A 17,680-nucleotide genomic window follows, 5' to 3' on the forward strand; every position below is an offset into this window, starting at 1 on the left:
CTTCCCTGGTCTAGTGGAAGGCATCCCTGCCCATGGCAGGGGGTTGGAACTGGATGATGTTTAAAGTCCTTCTCAGCCCAAACCATTCCATTACTCTATTAAATGTTCCTTGGCAATTTAAATATGGAAATTAGGTCCTATTTTCCATCTTAGCAGGGAAGCCCTCTGCATTTGAAACTCATCCTATTCCTTGCTTGTTTTCTTTTTTCCCCATCTAAATAATCCCAGCTCATTCCTTCTTTTTCCATGAGTTTTTCAGGCAGGTTTTGTTTTCCTCTGGACCTGTTGTGATTGGCTTTGCTGTGTCTTGCCCAGCTAGACACAGTAACTGAGCTGAGGTTCTTCCAGTGTAAAACAGAAGGAAGATCCCTTTTGTAGGGTTATATTCTGGCAATAGAAAGCCCACATCTTCAGCTGGGCTTTATCCTGTGACTTTGCTGGTGTGGGTAATCTGGGCTGTTGAAAAGCAAACCTTGTCTGTATGTGCACTTGGGGCTTTTTGGGATCTTCCACAGCCTGTTCCTAGAGGCAGGCCCTGGGGCAAAGCATCTTGTGACAGAAACAAAGACTTCCAGAAGGAAGGCACATAGTGCCATATTCTCCTGCCAATACTTGCCTGTCTCTTGAAGTGATTGCTAGAACTCGCTTCTCTATAATGTTTATCCATTGTTTTTGGATGACGTTGATTTACTTTCAACTAATTTCTTTTGAAGAGTGCTCCAGAGACGAGCTCTGTGATTTATTTTCGTCCAGATCTCCTGAATGTGTACCAGAGATTTTTTGTTTGCTTGCTTGTTTTCCCCCAGAAGGTAGCTGGCAGCAACAGGAACAAGCTCATGCAGAGGGTGCTTTTGTGGCCAGACACTGAACACACAAATGACCAGGCTGCAGATCTTCAAAAGCATCCAGCAGCATGAAAAAGCCACGCTGGAGGCAAACAGCAGGCACTGCTGGACCATTCCCTCCTAATCTTTGATTAGTCACATTTAATGGGATTTCTTCTCATGCTTTTGAGCTGCTCAGCAATGCTGGAGTTTGACCAGCATTCATGGTCACCCATTACTGGCTCCAGCCAATCTCCGTACAGTCACTGAATGTTTATTTGTATCTCCTTGATAGATGTCAGGCTCAATCTAAGACACAGCTCTCAGGATTTCCTGGTATGGGGTCAGTAGGATCCAGCTCTGGGAAAGATTGCATACTTCTACTTGTTCAGTCTTGATTTTGATCAGGAGAAGAGTTGATGTCATTGCATCATTCTTAAAGCTCACCCTCCCTTTTGGCTTTTTTTTCAAAGAATATAAAGCAATTTGACACAACAGGCTGTGCTTTGTTGGTTCTTATTTGCATCTTGCAATGTGACAATATCCATAATAAACACAGGCTGGGATTGCTTGTGGAGAATCTACCCTTATTTTGAATAGAACCTTTCCTTTTCCTCCAAAGATGTTTAAACCTTGCCTTATTAAAAATAATAGAAATGCATTTCCCCTCATATAAAATATTAAAAAGAGGTTTGATGGGTTTTATTGTTTAATAAATAGTTTGCACTCCCAAGGCTCTTTCCAGCATAAAATATGAGTACTTCACAATCCTTTCTGGTGTCTGGCCATGCATGTTGCCTCCAGCAAAGGGAGTTCTTAATTCACCAAGTACCTCCCGACGATGTGCAATTGTCAACCCCAGCCCAGCGCGCTCTAATCGCGGCTGGCACAAGCTGGCCCTGCTGACGTCCACGCCGCAGGGAAGTCAGACATTTCCATACCCGCTGAATCTCTGGGTATCTCCTGATGGAGGCAGCAGCCCATTAGAAGCTGGACCTACTCCACAAACCACGCAGGAATGGGGTATTTCGAAGAGCAGCCGCATTTATTTACACCACTGAAGCGTCTGTGTATGTCGTAGCCATTCATTTACTTACCTCCCCCAGACCACAGAACTTGAGGTTTTTCCATGTTTCATCTTGTCCAGCTGGGAATTGAGGCCCAGAGAGAGGAGGGGACTGCTCAAGAGAGCCCGAGGCAGAGCCAGGAAGCCACGGAAGTGCACTGGTACTGCGGCCTCATCCCTGCTCCGGCTTCTCACTCACGTTTCCCTGAGCTGTGCAGCCCTGTGACAAGTGACATTTCGCAAATCATGTCAGGCTGAGGATTTGTTGATATGATTCTTCTGGCTTGATGGGAGGGGGTGGGGAGGAGGAAGCCTCTTGGTTAACAAGGAGGACTAGACGGAAATACTGCCAGATCTCTTTTCTACAGCAGCAAATACTTGCAAAAGCAATAGAGCTGTGCAGGGGAGGTGGGGCTCTGCTGAGCTTCCTCCACCTCTGTCTCTGCAGCTTCATGGCAGGTGCTGCTGTGGGTCACAGATGATGACTTGCAATGTTTTGGTGGCCTTGCCTCCTTTCCCCAGCACAATGCAGGTTATTTGGGAATGTTGAGGAGCAGCCCCTGCCAGCCCAGCCTGAGGATGGACCTCTGTGGTCCCACCACTCAAAGAAACTTAGGCTTCATAATAACAGGCTTAAAAGTCACTATTACACAGCCAGTTATGGGGCCCTTTGTGTATATTTTCTGATTCACAGAACTCCTCTGGATGGCAAATCCAGGGCTCTCTTGGCCCACACATTGTGGCATCCTTTAGCTGGGTGTTTATGGGTGATAGCTGCTGAAGAAGGGGGGGTAAGTGGTGATCTCAGCTCTTCGCGCTAAGGGAATGGGGTGTTTGAGACTGCTGTAATGAGAAGTGAGCAAAAATGGCAGCAGGGAATAAATTCTTAATTTAAATAATGAGCACCCTTTGTTGCCTGACAGATGGTCAATTTCTGAGAAATGCAAAGTCTCTTTGGAGGGGTCAGATTGCTTGTATTTACATGGAATAATGAGGGAGAGGCACCGGTCCCAACACATGCTGTGTTTTTCACATTTTTCCAGGGGTATTCCCAGCAGTCTTTGAAAAGAACAGACTTGATCCTTTGCAAACCTTGTGTGAATCTGACCACGCGTTATTGCACGAGGAAATCAAACAGTGATGGGAGTGTCTCTGATATTCAGGCAGCTATTATAATGCCCTTTAAGCATCTTTAGCTGCTAGAAAAGAAGCTTGATACTGATGCCAGAAAACATCTTGGGCCTGAATGTGCCTTTACTTGTGCAGGGCTGGCTGCAATCCAATATCCAGCTATCTGCACGCTGGTGGTGTCTCCGGGATTTAACACGTGGGAAGGCAGATGGATGGCAAAGAACTTGTTTGGGGTAGAGCACCTTCCTACACACTTCCTCCCTTGCTGCATCCACTTTTAACGTAAGAACTAAAGATCAGGCACCCAGTACTCTGTTTTAACCATTATTTTTGCCATCAGTTCTGGTGATGGGCAGCAGGGGTTATAGAGCTGGAGCGGGTTTGGGGTACATCAGGAATTCCTTGCTGTTTCATGATAGTTTAGCTGGGATGGCAGCAGCCCTGTTGGGCACCCTGTCTGCTCTGGCTGAGGTGTCTCAGCTGTCCATCTGCTTCTCTGCAATGTGCAGGTTCTTGCTGTCTCATCAAACAGAGCAGAAAGGGAAGCCGCCTGTCCCGAGCCAGTGGTCAGGAGACAATGATCCTGGTTGCAATTGCTCATTCTCCCATGATGCTCAAGAACTTTGTTTCCTCCTGGCCAACGTCAATATTTTGTGTACACAAGCATTTGGAAGAGGTACAATACGAAGTAACCTTTGAAGGAGTAGTTTGACCATCCTTGAGCCCCCACGGAGGAACTCTTACTGGCAATTGGAGGCCTTAGCATGGTTCTCTTACTGTTCATCAGTCCCCACTTAGGCTGATGTTTTAGCCCAAGTAAGATCCTTACAGTCCCATTAAGCTTCTCCCAAAACAGCAAGGAAAACAAACACTAGTCTTGAACCAAAAACTTTTCTAATGGCACAGGCTGTACTTGGGTATTGGGTTTCTGGATTTTCCTGTATGTGGGTCCCCATTCTGCCCTATTTCTTCCAGCACCAAAGAAGGATGAAGACTTTCTGTGGGTGAATGTGCAGTGCTGACAGTGTCCCAGACAACGGAGAATTTGGTACCCCTGCAGATATCAAAATAACCCTCCTCTGAGCTCCCTTCAGCAGTGTAGGGATAGGTTTTGCTATCACACTTTAAAAAGGCTAAAAAAAACCCCTGACACCTTCCCAGCCTCCTGATTCTGAAAGTGTAGAAAGGCACATACAAGTTTGAAAACACTAAAGGCAGTGCCTTTAGTTATGTTGCTCAGCAGCTGAGAGGTGCTCCCATAAAATTCAGCAGTTTTGTACATCCTCACCATGTGTTCCTTAATCTCTGGGTAGCAATGTGTTTGGAAGAAGCCAAGGCAATCAACACCCATTTTTCCACAGTGAATCAACTACTAGTGTCAAATTCTGGTCTGTGTTTTGTGCCAGAAAAGGCTTGTTGTTGCCTAAATTTGGAGTATGCCATGTCAGGCTGCAAAATCACTTGTTTCCTGGACAGGGACCTAAATTTTATATTCCCTGTCAAGTCTTGGAGACTGGAACCAAAATTGCACTGACAGGGTTTTTCCCCCTTTTGGTTAATTCCTCTCCAAAGGTGGTTGCCTGCTGTTTTCCATATAACCTGTGCTCAGACTGACAGAAAACAGATTTGGGCAGCATGGGGACCCTGTCAAGGTTTTTGCCATTCTGTTGGCTGATGCTCCTTGCCAAGAGCTCTGTGCATCTGGGAGGGAGTTCCCAAGGACCTCAAATTTCTGGACAGTTTGCAGAACACTGGCCTGATCTGCATGGTTTCCTGGCAGCATATGGCATTGGATTTGCTCTGGCATGGATAAGCTCTTACAGCTTATTAAATATTTTCTTTAAAAAACATGTTTTATCTGGTTGACCTGCAGAGAACCAAATAGGTGTGTTTACCAGTGGCATGCATGTGGACAGGACTTATTTTCAGGGCTGGGAAGAAAAGGAGGAAGACAGGAGTGGCCAAGCAGTTGACAGTGTGCAGCACTGTCAGGGAGTGAAACCTATAACCAAAACCAAAGCACAGGTAATTTTTAAAGGTTAGTATTCTAAATTTAGCTTCAAAGATGCTAAAAGAAAATGGGCAGATGTGATCACAACAGATCAGTGATCTCACATGCAGTGAAAAATGTGTGTGAAGCCAAAAAACACATTCATGATCTTCTGTACCCCCTCACCCACTCAGGTTGTGCTTGTGCTCAGGGGTGGCAGTGGTGTGTACACAGGGTGGTGATATCCAGAGCTGATCTACTGGTGTGCAATGGGATGCTCCTGAAGAGCCTGCTCAGCTCTGTTGTCTTGCCTGTGAATGCAGGTAATGAAATACCAAGGGCTTTCATTACACTTCCAAATATAAAGGAAACCTTCATTTATCCATGCCTGGAGAATCGGAGAGAAAATCAGCATCAAAGAGAGCCTTCTACTGAAACCATTTGATGTTATAAAGGATAAAGAGTATCTGGCAGAGGCCTTAGAGGGGGAAAATCTGACAGGCACTCAAGTGCTACGAGCCTTGTAGCCTCCAGTTTAAACGCTCCAAGAGTACGATCATAATGCACGGGGGATCCAGAGCATAAATTGATGCTTTGTCTTTGCCCTTTTTTTTTACATTGCACTAAGAATTTGCCCTGCAGCTCCTGGATTAATTAAATGCTGACAGTCTACTAGGATAGGGGTGGAGACACTCTCCTGCCCTTTGGATGTGTTGTGCAGAGTGGAGTACACAGTGCCCCTAGGAAATGAGCTTGTTCCATTAGGCAAAATCAATAAGGCAGAAATCTCTGTGAAATTCTTCTATTAAATTACAAATAGACTAAACCCCTAAACCAGGTGACAGTGATCATTGCTTTTATGTCCAGAACAAATGCTTGTGGGAGCACTTTGGTCAAATAGGCACATGCACTTCTGCAAACATCAGCTTCAGGCTGCTTCCTGTGGTGGCTGATTTTTACCTCCTTGGGCTGTAAGAACAAAATTTTATTTTGCCTCTGTGCCTATCAGCTGTTTTCTGGGGTACTTAGTGTAAATGGTATACCCGTTCGTGCAAACATTTACCATAGAAGATCATTTCATGACAATAAATTCGTGCTCTCTCCCCAAGAATGTCATCCTTAAGGTCTAATTTTCCTTGGTTGTAGCACAGAAGTTTTCTTATCATGGTGGTTTCTGGAGGGAGGTACTGGAAAGGGAAGGTGTTCTGAAAGTTTGCTTTGGTTTCTCGTTATTCTTTTTACTTTTAGTTCTGTTGGTAATAAATTTTCTTTATACTGTTTAAGTATGGACCTGTTTTGCCCTGAAGTTTTTCTGTTTTCCTCAATAATCCTTATTTCACCTTATGAAAATGAAGTTTCAGTTCCCGCCCCCCTCCCCCTCCTTGCCTGCATTCTCACCCTTCTCCCAGAACTTTCTTCCAGGTCACAGGAGTTTTTCTAAACTGCTAAACCACCACACAGTTTTATCTCTGTTCCAAGCTTGGTGCCTTTTGCCACAGTGGGGCACGAAGAGCTCAAACAGCTCTTCAGCAAGTGACACCAGTGCCCAGGCACTGCCTGAGATGAAGCAGCAGATGTGCAATGCATTTACTGTCCTCGAGCAGCCCAGAGTGACACACTGCCTGTCAGCAATTTTTTTGTCACTAATCTTTTAATATCACAATACTCTTCTTTTGCAAACACCTCTTGGACTTCTTCTCGGCTGGGGCAAAGATCAACAGGTTGATTATTCCTGAAATGGTTGGATAGGGCTTTGAGCCATCTGGTCTAGAGAAAGGTGTCACTGCTCTTGGCAGGGGCTCGGAACAAGGTGATCTTGAAGGTCTCTTCCAACCCAAACTATTCTATCATATGTCACAGGAAACCTTTTCTCTAAAGGCAAGAGCTTGGATACCAACAGGTTTTGATGGGCTCTGAGACCTGCCAGGCCTTTCACCTTCTCTCACACGTCCTGTCTCCAGCAGCTCCAGGAGCTGTTAGAGCAGCAGATGCCACAAAACCTGATCTTCTTAGGACATGCAACACAGGAAAAAAATTGCAAGGAGATCATGATCCTTATTAGTGTGTTTTTCAAAGGAGATTAGTGTCCTGTTGCTCCAATCCTGAAAAAATTCATTTTACCTACTTAGATGAATGTTGGTTTTGCTTACACCTGGTGAGTAGGGCAGGGAACAGCAGAGTTCAGCTGTAGCACCCAGGGCACATACTGGGCATTAGAAGAACTGTGGGCAGGGACTGGGTTTCTTTGGTTGGATGGGAGAGTCTCCATCTCGAGAAACTCTTAAGAACAGCCTGGATAAGTTTTGTCAGAAGTGTTTTCCCTGACTGACAGCCCAAGGAAAGGCTTAGGTCACTTCTCCTGGTCCTTCTCAGGATTATTTGTCATCAGTGCTGAAGGTCCTGTGCTGTGTCAGGGTGCTGTGTTCCAAACTACTTGTTTTTTGGAGGTTTCCAGAATCAAACTGCTCCTTGCAGTTCCTGGAAAAAAAATGGCTTTTGGGAAACATATTTTGTTATGAGGGTCAGAGACTAACACCCTTCCCAGCATCCATAGCAACCTGCCTTCAGAATCTCTGCTTGGAAATCCTGTAATCTTGCTTAGATGCTTTTTGAACAATTTCCAGGAATGTTCTGCTCTTTCCCATTCACGACTACTAAATATATGCTCTGTTTGGACTGCAGACCCCAGTCTATTTTTATATTTATTGCCAGCATATTTTAATTTTTCTACCCTGGATAGAACAATTTGGTCTGTTCTTAAACCCAAGACCTTGCTGCCCCCTCTCCTGCCACTGCCTGATTTTGGCATCACTTACAAGGAGTTTATTATTCTGGGGTGCTTCTGTGTGGACAAGGACTGTGCCAGCTTCTGACTGACTGGAGACAGACTTAAAACCAGAAAAAAAAAAAGGGCAGGAAAGAAAGGAAATCAGTTGTCCCTACACAAAAGACTAATAAAGGGTACAGAAGTGCTTTATCCTGTTTGTAAATGGTTAACTGAGTTTTGGGGTTGAAAACACTGTAATAGAGCAGTGAATTCCTACTTGTGGAGCATTTCTCATTCCTCTGGGTTGAAATGGCCAAAGGTTTTCATGTGTGAGGCAGAAAACAAGTGGCTGCTTGCTTTCCTGTCCTCCTGTGTGCTCATATTTAGCAGGGCTTTATTTATTTGATTAGGTGCAAGGAATATAGGCTCATTGTTTACACTGCATGAACAGGAATGGCAAAAAATAGATTTTTATCAGTGCTACTCTTGCCTTTGGTTGCTACCCTGGCCTCTGGAATGTTTATTTCTACATCTGGTGAAGATTTAAGGGTAGGGAGCAGGATTTGAGAAAATATTCTCAGGCATGTGGGTAGTGAAGGACTATTCAATTTAAGCTGTGTCTTGATTAAGCTTATATATCTCCTTGTGACCTTGACATGGAAATTCCCCCTTTAAATAATGTTCATAAGTCTCCAGGGTCAAATCCAGGCTTCTGTGATGCAAAACATGACTAATGAAATTACTGTGTCCTGAGCTGACAACATCTTGCTGGGCTGCAAAAGGCTGCGCCCAGAGCAGTGCTGGGATGTCCCAGCTCTGCTGGGAACCTAACTCCAGCCTTTGGGAAGGGGGTCTAAAGTCAGAAACAATGACGTTTTTAAGTGTGGGTTGAAGCATTGCAAAGCTTCAGTCCCACAGGGACAGCCATGGGTCTGTCCCATTACTCCTTACTAACACCCACCACAGCAGCTGGCTTGGCTCTACTTAGTTATTTTTCCTCCAGACAAGGACTGTGACCTTTGATAGTGACAGAGGGAAACTCTCCCAGCAGTTCTGGTGCTTTAGAAATAAGGGGAAAGGAACCCAAGCCCTGAATCTGTTGCTACAGAAAAAATCCTTAACCCACCGGGGCAGGATGGTGCTGCAGGATTGCTGACTGGAGTTTCCAGCAGAAAGGCAGGTGAAGGGGTTAAAGACAAAGCTGGTGCTTGTTCCTCCATGGCATTATCTGTATGATTGCTTTTCATATCTTGTTTATTGTGGTTAGCGGAGCATCTAGCACTCCGTAGCACTATAGAGTGTAGATGCAATAAATCTTGTCATTGCTAACAGCACACTTTTCATCAGAGCTCGAGGAATTGCAAGGTAAGCATTCAAAGGCAATCTATAGATTTAATTATATAGAAAGCCTAACCCGTGTGTAGATCTTAAAATAAATTATAACTGTGAAGACTGCATTATGTTCAGTTTTATTCATATTACGTGTATTATCCTGTTTTAATTGTTGCGAGGACATGGGGAATGGCATTGCCAACCCAGTGTCTTCTGTGGTTTTGTATCAGCACTGAACAGCCAAGGATGCCGGTAATTTAAGGGATGAGGGTTTTTCAGCCTTTCTGACAGCAGTGTCTGTAAATTTACGCTCCTGAGTTTTAAAATCTTCTCTGATGCTAATTGTAGCACCAAGAAATCCCATGGGGTGAAGGAAATCATCTCTGATTTTATTTACTGAAGAGGCCTGTGACCACAAAGCAAAACACTGTGCATCAAAGTGACAGGTCCAAATTGCTCTAATCACCACACTCGGCTCCTGGCACTGGGCTGGCCACAGCCTGTCCCCACCCAAGGGACACTCTGCATGTCCCCCTGCCTGGGGCAGGAGCGAGGAGGCGACTTACCCTGCCAGCAAAAACCACCCACCCGAGTCCTGGGTGTTTGGGATTACAGCAGTTTCAGCAACTTTCATTTTTTCCTGACTTGTAAATCCCCCAGCTTGGTGGTGCTGAAGTGTGGGCCTGGGGAGGTTGGCTGGCCTGTACTGTGGTGTCCCTATGTGGGACTTTCCTCCCCCAGATCAAATTTTGTGAAGGCTGTAGGAGTGCAAGGGGTGATGTGAGAGGCTTTTGCTGAGGCTGGTGTTCTTGGGAGATGCTAATTCAATGAACCTGCTCTAAACAAGCTTCTGGGAGTTGAGCTGCTCTCCTTTGGGCAAGGTGGGGTTCACTGATGGTTCCCCCAGCTGAGGCCTGACAGGAGCTGCTCTCTCTAGAAGGGGCAGAAATAGGACTGTTAGAAATGGAGAGATGGATTTGTCATTGCCAATTAGCCACGAGACCAAGCTGGGTGAGAACAGTCCAACATGACATGATCTCTGGCTGGGAGAACCTGTTCTGGCCTTCCCAACCCAGGAGAAGCTCCTGGGTGGTAGGTAAATGTGATGCGTCACTGAAGTGTTTCACTTGGACACAGTCAAGGATGATTTTGCAACACTCCTATGGACCATGAGTCAAGAGAAGGTTGCCCAACATGCCCTCAGGGCAGCATGTTGCTCAGACAGGTTTGTCCAGGAAGGAGCACCAAAAAATTCCTGCTGGAAAGCAGAGCAGGCAGTGGATGTGCTCTAAATTCTCCACACCTTTCTCATCAGCAGCCCTGAGAAGGACTTCGAGGTGTTTCTGTCCATGTCACTGACTCACTGGTCACCCTGGTCTTATGGTGGGGAAATGAGGTTCACAGCTCTGCAGATGAAAACTGTGTAAAATTGCTGCCAGTTTATTTCATTGTCTTGGGCTGTAAACTGTGACTCAGGAGTTACTTCACAAGGGCTTTTGCTATTGGTGGCACAAGAAGACTCAGGAATGGTGCCAGGCAGGAGTGGAGGGGCCCCCACAGCACCAAGATTCACAGGTTTTGGTTCTAGTCCTGTTTTTCACTCATGGCACTGCTTGAAGTCCCCTGGCTCTGCAAACTGCTGAGTTCGTCCAGTGCTTCCATTCATCATTCTTTGTTGGACACAAGGATTTCCTACTTCACAGTGAGGGTTGAAAGAGAAGTAACTGGTAACTGTAAAGGACTCTGCTTAAATGGAGAGCAGTGTAAATATGAGATAAAAACTAAAAAGCATATTTTCTTCCATCTCACTTGCATGAAGTAAACCATGTCTGACTAGAAAATGTAGTCTAAAATCAATTACAGCTAAGCTGAAACAACAAAATGCATGTATTTAATTAGCACAAAAGCACAAATTTATTTCCATTCATAAGCAAGATGCTGAGGTTTCACTCCTGTCTCATTGTCAGCAGTATCACTCTCTTTGTGCTCCCCTTGCCAAATCTCCTGAGGTCAGGGGGACAGCAGCATTTTGGATTTAACACAGTTAAGATGCTGTAGTGGTTTGCTCCAAAATACTCATTACTGTTTACCTTCTGTGAGATAAGAATTAGGAGAAATGCAAAGCAGGCACCAAACTTGGAAGAATATAAAGAAGTTTATTAACAGACCTAAAAGGGAAAAATAAAATCATACTACACCTTCAGAACACTTCTCCTCTCCCCACCTTCCTCCCTTCTCCCACTGACAATGTAAAAAGACAACCCTTGAGATGTTCAGTCTGTTTATCACTTCCATAATAACGTTGTTCAGTCCATTTTGGAAGAGGAGTCTCTTCTTGCTCGTGCTATAAAAACATTATCACAATGAGACAGCCGCCTGGGTTGGTTCTCTGCTCGCACGTGAGTCCCTTCTCACAACTTGCAGCTTTTCCCACAACTGCTTTTGAGGGTCCAATCTTGAGCTACTGGGGTACAACTTTAAGGTTGAGCCATTCAGAAACAAAAGTTCTCTTCACCCATCTCTGGGAGCATTTCATCTCTAAGAACAGAGGCCCTCTTCCTTCCCTGGGAGCAAAGGGTCCTCCTCATCGTCATCTTTAGGACTGTCTCTGGGAGCATCTCTAGGGACTGAGGTCTTCCCCTTTCCATGTGGAGTAAGAGTCCTCCTCGCTTCCATCTCTCCCTGTTCAAACTTCTCATGAAATTACAGCTGCTTCAGCATCTGCCTATCTCAGTTTAGGTGCTTTTGCTCACAAGTACAAGTTGAACGCTCCACCCCCCCATGCCTTCATGAGATTACAACAGGTACTCTGATACATCATAGCTTTACAACAGAATTTCAGCTTTAAGCATCTCCTCTTTCTCTTCCCTCAGGTTTTCAGCTCTTCACAGCACTAAAAGGGTTAATCTCACCTCGGCCTTGCAGCTGGAATTTCCCTTATCGCTGTTGCTCACATGATCTTTGCTGGACAGCGGTGCAGCTTTCGGCTGAATCTTGGCCGCACTGGAGAGGGGGAGCTGGGCCGCTCTGGCTGCCCACAGCAGGGCTGTGGGGGGGTTCCGTGGGTGGGACAGGGCCCATCGGCTCCAGGATGGCCGTGGCCCAGCCTGGCCCGAGCAGGGCCTGGGCTGAGCCCACCAACCCCCACACGGGGACCTGCAGCCACCTGTGCCAGCGCTGGAAACGAGACAGAGCCTCTGCCCGGAGTTTGTCTATTCTTAAGTGTGGACCACAGAGGCGGTCACGATTTTAAAAGGCTCAAAGAATTGTCCATATTCAAACTGGCCAGCTGATAGGTTCTGTCAGGTCACAGAGGAGCTGTAAGAACCCCTTTGCAAGAACATCACTTCCGAGACTATGCTTTGCTAACCCATGACAGATGCTGTATGGGGTGAATTAAAAATATAATAATTGTCTGACAACTGTGCCAGTGATAAAACTTTTCATAACTATTTTCAGGTCTGTGCTGGGGTGATGGGATAGGCAGAGAATGGCTCAGTCCCTGCATGGCAGGAGCAGGGGGAGGTCACTGCCTGATCTCAGTGTGAGCAAGGGACCACCTTGGTGGGAACTTCTGCAGGCCAGCTTTCTGCTTCCCTTGCTGCGCTTTAACTTCATGGATTAGTTTTTTCAGCCATGTTAGTATACATTTGAGCAGCAGCACAAGAAAGAGGCTCTTTTGTTCATACACACAGCAGGAGCAGAGATGTGTAATTTGTTTGTGCGGACTGGGGAAATCCCATCCCATGTTGTTTTTAACGAGGTGTTCTTAAAAGCTGTTTTTTGTGCTGATGGCAAACCTGTGATCAGAGCTGGTGTCAGCAGCTGTGCACACAAGGACTTGTGTGCTTATTAGTTCAATACAGGCATGTGATCATGAGGAGGCCTCTTCCCCAAAACCCTCCCAGGACCTGTCTGTGACCACCTCTGCCACTCCCTTTACCTCTCCTGCTTTGGTGGGAAAAGCAAAGCATCTGCTGTGACCTTCCACCTGTCCTAGTTTTTGGCAGAGCAGGAAAATCTCTCCCCTGCAGTTCTGATACTGATCTGGGTAGTTTCTCCTGTGCAGGATCCATAGCACTCAGAAGTTGGGGGCTGAGCTATACCTTGTTGCTTGCACAAACCTACGTTCTTGAAGTCCCCAGAGGAAATACCTGTCCTGATTCATCCAGACCATAGCTGGGGTGATGCTGAGCTACCCTAATCTCACTGTTCTCTTTCCAGGGGCTTCTCCAGGGGCTGAATTCAGGATTAGACCCTGGGGACTTGTGCTGTCCCTGCTCCCTTGCTGGGCAGGTGTTGGGTTGGTGATAAATGGGCACAATCGTGGCACGTGTCTTGCTTTCAGCACGCAGAGTTGGTTTGTTAATGGAGTGTTTTGCTAATGCAAGAGGAAACGGAAGGATATTAATTGCTGTCTGGAAATTTGTCATTTTTCCTGTTGGTTATTGATGAAATATCAGGGACCTGAGGGAAAACAGCTGAAGAGACACAAATGTTAGGAACAACCTGAAGTCAGAGGAAAAACCTTATATTGGCTGGAAGCAGAAATAGGCTGCATTTTTTCCAGTAGATATACCAATACCCAAATATTTCAGCAATTCTTGGCTTCACCACACTGCTGCCTCATACCACTGCTGCAAGAAAAACTTCTTCTGAAGGTCAAAACATCCTTTCAGTATTTCAAAATGAGTCATTTTGACTTTTCTTTCAATCCCTTTGCATTCCTTTTATTATGAAAGCCACAAATTTTTGGGGAAGAAACCCCCAAAACCTAAACCTCATTCAGCCCCAGATTGAGAGCAGAGCAATATAACTTTAGTTCAAATAGAGAGGGGCCTTGTTTTGGATTCCTAAAAGTTTTGCAACTTCTCTTTTTTGCTTTTTTCTTTCAGCACATCTGCTTTCTTTAGGGGGATTGCAAACAAACTAAAATAATGATAATCATGCAATTATTTTCTCTGCTGTGGATGAATTCCTCTGCTGCAGTGGAAATGGTGGGTTTATGGATGTTGGACCCAGGAAACCCTTGAGTGGACAGAGCTTAGATGAAAAATGCTGGTACTTTGGTGCATGCTGAATCCAACCAAACATCATTATGATCATCTTGGGCGAGCTCTGGGGGGGAGAGTCTTAATTACCCAGGTTAGGTCTTCATTTATTAACTGCTCCAATTTAGCATAATAATCCTGAAGAGGCAATGCTCCTTTGCCAGCAGTGGCACTCTGTGCTCCTCATGGTTCAGAGGGGAGCAATGAGCAGGTACACATATTCAATGAAATTTATTAATTTCCTATAAACAGCAGAAGGAACCAAATTATTTTGCCCTCTACAGATAGAGTTACAGCTTCTTTAAAGATGCAGATCTATAACATCCTTTGGTTGGAGGAAAGTCCAGGGGAGAACAGAGAGCACTTGAATTGCTTTTGCTGTGAGTGTATGGAAAGGTTGGACCATAAAGGGAATATTAATGCTTTGCTCTGTCTGTCTGCACGTTGCATTGCTCAGTGATGCTGCCTAGCTCTCAGCATGCTATTTCATTTATACACACAATTCTAATAATCCTCACTCCGTGCTTCAGCCTCTTCTCCATTTTTCTTTTTTTTTCCCCCAGTCCCCACATTCCTGGCAGTTGGAGTAGGTTGGGCTGTCCAAGAGCTGGTAGATAAAACAACCCTGTGCTCTCATCACCTTTAAACACAAGAAAGATAGAGGCTTTTCCTAGAGAAAAGGATTTGCTATTCTGCATTAAGTAGCACTCGAGTTTCACATCCCAAAAATGAGATTCTATCCTTCTCCCTGAGAGCAAGGCTGGGAAAAACTCTAAACAGACATAGAGCAAACAGTCACTGAAATGCATCACTCTCTCTTTTTTTTTCTTTTCTTTTCACTGCTTCCCTACCCCCCACCTCTGAGGTAAACTGTAATTTGGCTGACATCTGGTGCCAGCCACATACATCCTATGTGCCATTAATATCCTTTGCACCCACTGGGCCCCTTATCCCCAGGAGGGGTGGCTGCATCATGTGTCCCCAGTATAACTGTGTTCCTGGGCAGGGGGAAATTCAGATTCCCCAAAACCCAGATGAGGAGGGATGAATGGGTTGCATAGGGCTGGTTTTACATAACCTCAAACCAAAAGTATTCATTACAGCCAGGATTTTGTGCAGGTGCTGAGACATGGGGGGGTTTGTAGGTGATAAGCAAATGTTGGAAAACCTGCAGGAATTTTTTTTTTTAATTATATACTTGTGCGGGAAACTGTTGTTTAGACTCTTCTTGGAAGGAGTTACTTAGCATGTGTGGTGTGATGCCATTCAAGAAAGCCAAGCTTAGCTGGGTTTCTGGCTTGGGGTGATGGCAGGGGCTTCTCAAACAGGGACAGACAAACACCCAAGTGACCACACAAGAGATGTCCTCTCCTTTTGGAGTGTCCTGAGGCAACCCTAGCTCAGCTGTCATGCCCCAAAGTAGCTGGAATTTAGGATCTGCCCTGATGTTTTTGCAAACACTCCAGCAAAGCAGTTCAGAGTTATTTCTCCCACTCCCTAGAGTGGGACCATGAGTCCTGTGGATGTCACTGTCACAGGTGAGAGGCACAGCAGAGCCTGGGGAAGGGACCCTGTGCGCAGCCTCCGAGCAACTCCTGCTGCCGGCGTGTTCCTGACTTCAAAGGCAGGAACTGAGAGGTTTCTCGGAGCCTCAGCTTTGTTGTTCGTCTTCTCCGATGCTCATAAATTATCAACAAACAACCTCAGCTATCAAGTTGGTGAGGAGGACTGGGTAATTATGTTTGTGGTTCAAAATGAAGGTTGTCAATTTTAATTAGGGAAATCTGAGGGCACAGGGAATTTTTAATGTTACTACCTGAACTCTTGAGTGCTGCACAGAAAATAATTGTAAATGAAAAATTAATCAGGGCTTGGTAGGGAGTGCAATGGATGCTCCTTTTCCTCCTGTTTTATAATTTTGCTTTCTTTGAATCAAATTTGGGTCTAGTGATACAACTGCCACCAAGTTTGATTTTAATTACAATAAGGGAAAGGTATAGGCATGTACCAAAGGGTGATTTAAAGGGGAATCAGGTTTTCAGAGCCCAACAATTATTAATATTTGAATATATTTCTCAGGTATGAGTTTCAGAATTGAATTCAGAGCACTGAAGAGTGCTGCTCCCTGGGGTTCTGGTATCAGCAAGACAATCCTCAGCTGGTGCTTATGGCTCTGGCCCTTCCTGCCGGTCTCCCTTGCCCTAATGCTCTGCTCTGGTAAAGGCAGGATTTGGGCTTTGCCTCCTTCCTGGGCAGGGTTCAGCAGTGTGCATGGAGGAATCCTAGGACTAAACATCATCCCTGTTCCTCCTAAAACTAGGGGAGTTTCATCCTTTAATGTCACCAGCAGCCAGAGGGGCTGCGGCTGTGTGACTGCGGTATCTGAAGAGCAGGCAAATGTCAGCCGAGTGTGCACTAAGTTTTAATCAGCAGGCCAGTGTCTTCTCCTAATTTATTTTCCTTCATTTAGACAGGATTTTCAGTATTGCATGTGATGCTGTGAATATTTATGATGAGATTGTTTTTTTCTTTTGCTGCTGCTGTGATTAACTAATTTGGTACTTCCCAAGGATGAGCACAGTGAAGGTTAAACCGATCAGGATGAATCCTCACCTGGCAGTGTCCTTTGAGCATCAGCAGAATGGTTAGGTGTGATTTTGGCCTGTGGGTGTTCCCTAGGAAGGGTTGTTTTTCACAGCCAGACAACTCTGCCTTGCTTCAACTGCAGTTGGTACCAGCAGAACTGGGTCCTAAATAGTCTCAAGACAGCAGAAAGATGTTTTAGTGGGCTTAGATCAGCCCAAAGGGTTTCCAGGTGTCTGCCACATAGGTGGGTAAGGTCACAAATTAAGGGAGGAAAGGAGAGGAGCTTGTGTTCCCAAACCCCCTGGTGCTCAGACACCTCTGGGGCACTTGCACATCACTTGGATGCTCACTCTGTGATTCTGAAAAGCTGGGAGATGTCTGTGGTCTGGGAGAAGAACTCAGAGGATTTTTTTTTTTGCCAGTCAGGGTGACCCAAACATCACTGATGTATCATCCCAAATCATGCTCTGGAGGCAGCTGCCTTGCTGCCTTTCATGAATTTTGACTTCTCTTGCTGCAATTACTGATTTGCAACCAGTCCTGAGGAATATTCGTATCGAGGAAGGCTGTAGCCGTGTGAATTTGTTTTCATGCCACTGTACCCACAGTCAGCTCTTCAACTGTTCGATACTTCAGCATTTGGAGGGAAGATATGCACAACAGAAATACTCCTGGGAGCCTGCACATTCAGAATGGTTTCTGCAAATTGCAGCTGATGGTGTTTCAGGCTTTGCTGTGATTTGGAGCTGGCAGGTCAAAGTCTGGAAACAAAACAATTTGGCCCCAAGATTTTGAGACTTGGGAACACGATTAACACACAGTTACTTGGTTCCTATTTATTATCCTTGCTCAATACAGCTTCATATCCGAAGATCTGGCCTATTTATGGGTTTCTGATGTCATGAAGAGACAAGCTGCAGGATGCTGTCCTAT

Source organism: Corvus hawaiiensis, chromosome 15 (genome assembly GCF_020740725.1).
Source record: "Corvus hawaiiensis isolate bCorHaw1 chromosome 15, bCorHaw1.pri.cur, whole genome shotgun sequence".
Lineage (NCBI taxonomy): Eukaryota > Metazoa > Chordata > Aves > Passeriformes > Corvidae > Corvus > Corvus hawaiiensis.